This window comes from Humulus lupulus, chromosome 4 (assembly GCF_963169125.1).
Source record: "Humulus lupulus chromosome 4, drHumLupu1.1, whole genome shotgun sequence".
In the NCBI taxonomy this organism is placed as follows: domain Eukaryota; kingdom Viridiplantae; phylum Streptophyta; class Magnoliopsida; order Rosales; family Cannabaceae; genus Humulus; species Humulus lupulus.
In genome coordinates this window covers 68,119,317-68,125,567 of record NC_084796.1, presented here as the reverse complement: position 1 = coordinate 68,125,567, position 6,251 = coordinate 68,119,317, and the positions used below count along the sequence as shown (strand labels likewise).

Genomic DNA, 6,251 nt, shown 5'->3' with positions numbered 1-6,251 from the left:
ATTTCATTTAAATAAACATTTCATACATGGGATCCTAAAAGAAATAGAGTTTAAGGATGGTTTACAAAATTCTAGGATATATACACCTACTGGCCACTCTAAGGGAAAAATATACATTTTAGGTTCTCCTGTCCTAGTACCATCCATCAGCTGTGGCGGCCGATCAACTGACTATGTACATTCAGCACAAGATCTCTCCAACTCAGGACTGATCCACCTTACCCTTGCCTTTACCTGCTCCACGTAGCACCCGTGAGCCAAGGCCCAGCAAGAAAGCCATAATACAAAGCATAAACGATAATAAACAGTAAGATATTTCATAAATCATCACTCAGATATACAACAGGTCATATTTCTCACATAATCAAAGATATCAATTTACAAGCCAATAATCAGTCATTCATACAACAAACTTCTCACAATCATCAATTAAACAACAATAAACATATCACACAATATCCAGGGTCGACGCCTTTAGGCCACACCCTCTGATTATCCCACTGACTCTGGCTCGCTTAGGAGCTCAATGATTATGTACTTAACCTCAGATACTAGTGGCCGAGCTGCGTCCTGTGACCAAATGTTGATTCCGGCACTCTTAGGTCATTTATCATATGTCCCCGTGGCATAATACCATCTTATGACATCACATACAAGCATAGGGAACTCTTAGTCCCAACATAATCACATAACTGGGTGCAGTTTCTTACCTTTGATTCAGAGTGCTATGGTTAATGAAAAAGACCTTTGAGCAAGATCCCGTCCGAGCCCTAGCGTACACCTAGTCACAACCGTAAAATATAACTATCATTAAATCTCAATTTCGTAACCCAACTTCGGGACCAATCTCAACCCTTCAGGAAGCCCAATTCCACCAAACGGGGTGGGGGAATCGACCCTCGAACCCCAAGAGAAAACCCTAAGAAAAATACCCAAAACCTACTTTTGGAGGCAGGGTAGCGCTACAACGCCACAAGGTGGGCACTACAGCGCTAAAAGTAGAGACAAATGCCCCCCAGGCAACCAGGCATAGCGCTGTAGCGCTATAATGCTAGTGCTACAATGTTACATGCAGCACCAGCAAACCTCTGAGTTTTTCCTTCGAATTTCCCCGAGCTAAAGCTCCATAAATCCCCTCCAAACCTCAACCACACTTCAAATTAAGCCTACCATCCACTACATCTCATCCAACATGGCCCAACAATATCAAACTTGGCAACATGCACCATCAAACACAGAAAATCAAGATTGAGCTTGAAGCTCTAGAACTTAACCAAAAAACCCAAAAATTCTAAACTTCAAAGCCAGAAATTGTTACCTATAATGGGAGAATTCGACCTTTGGTTGTTTCTATGCCCTTCCAGCCTTTAGTTCTTCAAATCCCCAAGCTCAAGCCCCTTGATTCCCATCCAAAACTCAAATTCAGAAACAACTTGATCAAAGTCAGAAAATTCAAACCAAACTCTATAAACTTTACCTAAATTTGTTCACTAACTCCAGCTGAACTTCTACCCACTCCAAGGATCAAAGTCCCAAGACTTTTCCTAGACCTTCCCTGAGTTTCCAGCTCCAAAATCCACAAGAAATGGTGAGGAATAGGGCAAACCGTGTGGAAGAGAAAGAGGTGAGTTAAATGTTTTGTTTTTTCTTCTTTCTTTCTTTCTTTCCTTCAGCTTTTAACCTTTTCTATAACTTCCACTAACTCTAAAAAGAAGATTAATACTTATCCCTTTTTAAACACCAAAAGACCATTTTGCCCTCCCAAATATAACCAAGTCTTTAAACACTCTAAGGGCATTTTCGTCATTTGTTCCCAATTCCCGCTAATTCCTTAAGTGTTCCTAATATTTACCACTTAAATCCCATCATCTAATTAATCACCAATTATTTTCCCTGATGCCTAATTATCTCCAATATATTTTCCCAAGTTCCCAGAAATACCCCCAGGCTCCCCCGAGCCGGGTATAAATCCCCACCGTGACTTTTTTGCTAAACCATTGACCAGAATCGTCTGGAGCCACCAGATGTAAATATATCCACATAATAATGTGGTCTCAACAATTTATCGCAAATAATTACATTTATGCCCTTAACGGGCCAAAAATTACAAATATGCCCTTATAATCTAAATAGGGCCTACATGCATACTAATACTCATAATCATGCATCTCATATATCCATATAATCTTATAAGCATGCTTATCACATAATTATGTATTTAATCATTTAAATCACACTTAAACCAATTATGCCCTCCCGGCACACTAATCAAGGCCCTTAAGCATTATTAGTAATTGTTGGGTCGTTACTAGAGCCATCTCGGGGACCTATGGACCTATAATTTAAAGCTCCAATAAATGTAGATTATTAATTAAAAATGTTTAATATAATAACCTTAATTTATTAATCTCAATATTATTACACTAAAAATATGAGATTGCACTCTTGTAATTATAGATATTTATTTATTAAGTACTTTTAAATATATAAAAAGTGTCTAGCAATTTAATCACTACACACAATTCAATTCTCTATTAATGGTTCATAATTAAAGTAAGAATTAATCACTGTTTAACCTCTTTAATTATATCTTGTTTCCTTAAGTACCATTAACTTTACTAGTGAATGTTAAGTCATAAATTGATTTATGAATTTAAGCTCAATAACCTTTCAATTCCAAAAGCCAACCTGAAGGGAACCATTAAAACTATGCTCCAATGAATATAGATTTAAATTTGATGCAAAAAATAAATTTTCAATTAATGATTTATTAATATATGTTGAAAAAATGGAAATTACATTTTATATGGTTTTTTATCAAGTTTACAAAAATATGATTTTTTTTAAATAATTGTTTCATGGCTTTTTATAAATTATTATCACTTTTATGGGTTTTTTTTCCATATTTTTGTAACAAATCCTTATTATGCCATAGTGTTATTCTTAATGAGCTTTTGTTTAATTGGAAGGGTATTTATGTAATTTCATTTTTATTTTATCTTTAACTATTTTATATTACATTTTCACATTTAACTTTACCTTTTCACATTAAAATATCCATCTTCTTCAACCTTTTTCCGACAGTTGGCCTCTGTGCATTCTCGGCGAGCGACGGCAGTGCAAGGAGCACTCTGCATTGTCAATGGTGAAGGTACATTTCTTTCGGTAATTTTCCGCATAATACACTCTCTTATTTGATATTAATCCTTTTTCTTACTTGTTTTTTTTTGTCTACCATTTGGATAGTTACAAACACTATAAAGAGTGAAGGGTGGTGCGAGGATCAGAGTGCATAGGCCAGAGGTATAATTTTTTTCTTCTTTTTTCTTTTTCTGTTATACCATCTGTTATGGCTTCACTGTTATTTGCTAATTTTTTGTCTTTTTTAAATTTTCTGATACCTTTTTGGAGTGGCTGAGTGTTTTTTTTTTTCAGTTGGTGTTTGTGTTTTTCTTTGTATTTTCCTTTTAGTCTCTTTGTTTTACTATTAAGTTTTTTTTCTTTTTGATTTTACTATCCTTAATACCTTGATTATATTCTTAATTGGCCTAGTTTTGTATTTGCAATTTTCAAATACAATTGGGAGTGGCCTATTGTTTAATCTGTTTGAATTTGAAGTATTAATTGATCTTTGTTTGGATTTTGCCATTTTATTGCTCTATTTTTTTATGTAGTTTAATGCACTGTTTTATTTTTTTCCACCATCTTTGTTTCTTTTTGTATTTTGGTTAGAAATGGTTCAAAAGACATTGAATGTTGGCCCTTCTAAGTCCGTTGATGACAATATCCCGTCAATTAAGTTGTGTCATTCTCCTCCAAATCATGAGGGAGGATTGAAGTTCACTAGACCTGTGATCATTGAAGACATCAACAATCAGATAGTTTAGTTTGTTATTTTCATTTTTTCAATGTTGTTTATTTTTCTTTTCTATTCTAGTACGGTGTTTAGTTTATTTTTAGTTAATGAATTTTTATATGCTGAGTAACTAGTTACTTTATTTTTATTTAGTGTTTTTTTCCTTCCTTTTTTTGGTTATAGGAAAGTGGTTACTTTGAGATTATTCCCATTTCTCATGTGTTGTTTAATTGTTAAGGTAACTAGTTACTTTTGTAAGTGACTAGTTCATTTGTGAGTGTCTGTTTCTAATTATGTTAAGTAATCATTTTTATTTGTGAGTTTTAAGTCTTCTTGTTATATATTTTATTTGTATTCGCCTTATATAGGTTATAAGGTAGTGGGTTAACTTTATAAGTAATTAGTTACCCTAACATTGTATGATTTTGTTTGTTTTTTTAATGTTTTTGTTATTAGCAAATTTAATTTTCCTTTTGTGCTAACCGGTTACTATGATTTTCCAAGTTGTGCATTATATGATCAAAACAGAGTTTCAGTTTAGAAGTAAGGTTTATCAATGGAATAAAGAAGAGGTTATAGCTCATTTGAACAAAGTTCTTACCAAGAGATAGAAGGCTCTGTTTAGAAGTACTCATTTTGGTCCTTTTTTTAATATGTCAGGTATTGCATGGCAAGCACAGCTTGTACATAATGTTTTAATGAGGGAAGTTCGTAAAAGAAAAAAGAATTTGAGTTTCGGTTTAAGCTTAGTGATAAGGCAGTGAGGTTTTCAATTAGTGAGTTTGCTTTAATTATTGGGCTAGATTGTGTTGGTAGTGTTGATTTAACTATTTTTCCTGATGGTGCTAAAGGTCTTAAGGAAAAAGTTTCCCTCATGTTAAAGGTAATGACAAAGCTAGAAAAGATGAAGTTAGTAATCTCTTTAATTATGTGGAATTTAATGCTATGGAGGGTGAACTGGTTGTGAAGATGGGGATTGTTCACTTGTTGGTTGGTTTTTTGTTTGGGACACAACATGAGACAAGGGTAGACAACACATTCTTTAGTATGTGAATTGTCTATGTTGAAAAAGTTTGCATTTGGCAAACTTTTGTGGCAAACAACTAGGTGTTCTATGAGATACTTCCATTTTGTTCATCCTTTTTATGTCGGAGGGTTGGTTCTACTTTTCTAAGGATATTGAATTGGCACAGTAAGGATAGTTTGTCTTATCAATAATTACTTGAGAAAGTCTTCATAAATGAAAAGGAAAAAAAATTCCTTTATTGTTTTGTGTTGTATTTTATATTTGTTAGTATTTATTTTATATTGTAAGTAACTGGTTACTTATCATTTTTATGTTATTTAGTTTTTGTATTTTTTATTTAATTAGTGTAGTAGCTGGTTACTTTTTATGTTCTTTTTATTTGATTTTTTTTTATTGCAGATTAAAGTCAATATTTTCGTTCCTAATGTGGAGGAAAAGAACTTAGGTATTTTGAAAATTTTGTCATTTTAAAGTGAATTTCTCCCAACACCACCACCACCTATTGATGAGAACATTCCACTTTCAAAGATGCCTTTGTTAAGGTCTAGTCTTTATCTCCCAAAGAAGCGTTTTGAGGTTTTTTTTTCTTCATTTTTTTATATCGTATCATTTGTATATATGATTCGGTTTTAATATTTTTTTGTACTTGTTTATTTGTATGTAGGATCATTTTAATAAGTAGTTCCACAATCAAATCAATGAGATAGATGTAAAGTTGAGTGAAGTCCAAGCTTCCCAGAAACTTATTCTTGGTGACGTTATTTCTTTGAAGAAAAGTTTTCAAGCTGATTTTGCTAGAATGATTGATTTGCTTGTAGACATTAAGACTGTTGTATTTGTCAAAACTTATGGTGGAGGTTTAGCGTCCGAAAATAAAATGGACTTTGACAGTGTTTCTTAGGTAACCAGTTTTTTGTGGCATTGTCTTTTCTGTAAATATATGCTCTCTATCTTTTTTTTTTTTATAATTAGGATTATTTTGATGATGGTTGTGTGGAAGGGTACCAAGATGTTGATCTTGGTGAAGAGTTAGGGGCTGGCTTTGAGCATTATGTTAAGATTGCTTCAAATTTTATTACTCCTGTTAATGTATGTTTTTTTAATCATTTATTGTATGAGTAAGTTCTTTATTTTTTCTTTTTGTTATAAATTATGGGGTTTTTAAGCCAAATTAAAGATGCATCATTGATATGCCCAAATCCTTCAACTCGTACATTTTATATCTCTAATTTTATATTTTTATTTTATTTATTTAGTTTATTTAATTATTTATTTTGATAGAAATGTGTGTGTTATGAATATTTAAATGATGGTTTTATTTTATTATTTTATTAAATTTTTAATTTGAATGTGTGACAATAATTGATT

The 6,251-nt window shown here is 32.5% G+C and overlaps 1 long non-coding RNA gene across 2 annotated transcripts; it reads left to right on the top strand.

Moving 5' to 3' along the window:
• Window positions 1-3,065: 3,065 nt before the first annotated feature.
• Window positions 3,066-6,020, top strand: LOC133829008 (uncharacterized). 2 transcript variants are annotated; one of them, XR_009891450.1, is made up of 4 exons: window positions 3,066-3,151; window positions 3,247-3,303; window positions 5,283-5,425; window positions 5,548-6,020. It is a non-coding gene; the product is annotated as an uncharacterized LOC133829008 (long non-coding RNA). The 2 variants fall into 2 exon arrangements; XR_009891451.1 differs by having other exon boundaries at window positions 5,283-6,020.
• The last annotated feature ends 231 nt before the right edge of the window (window positions 6,021-6,251 follow it).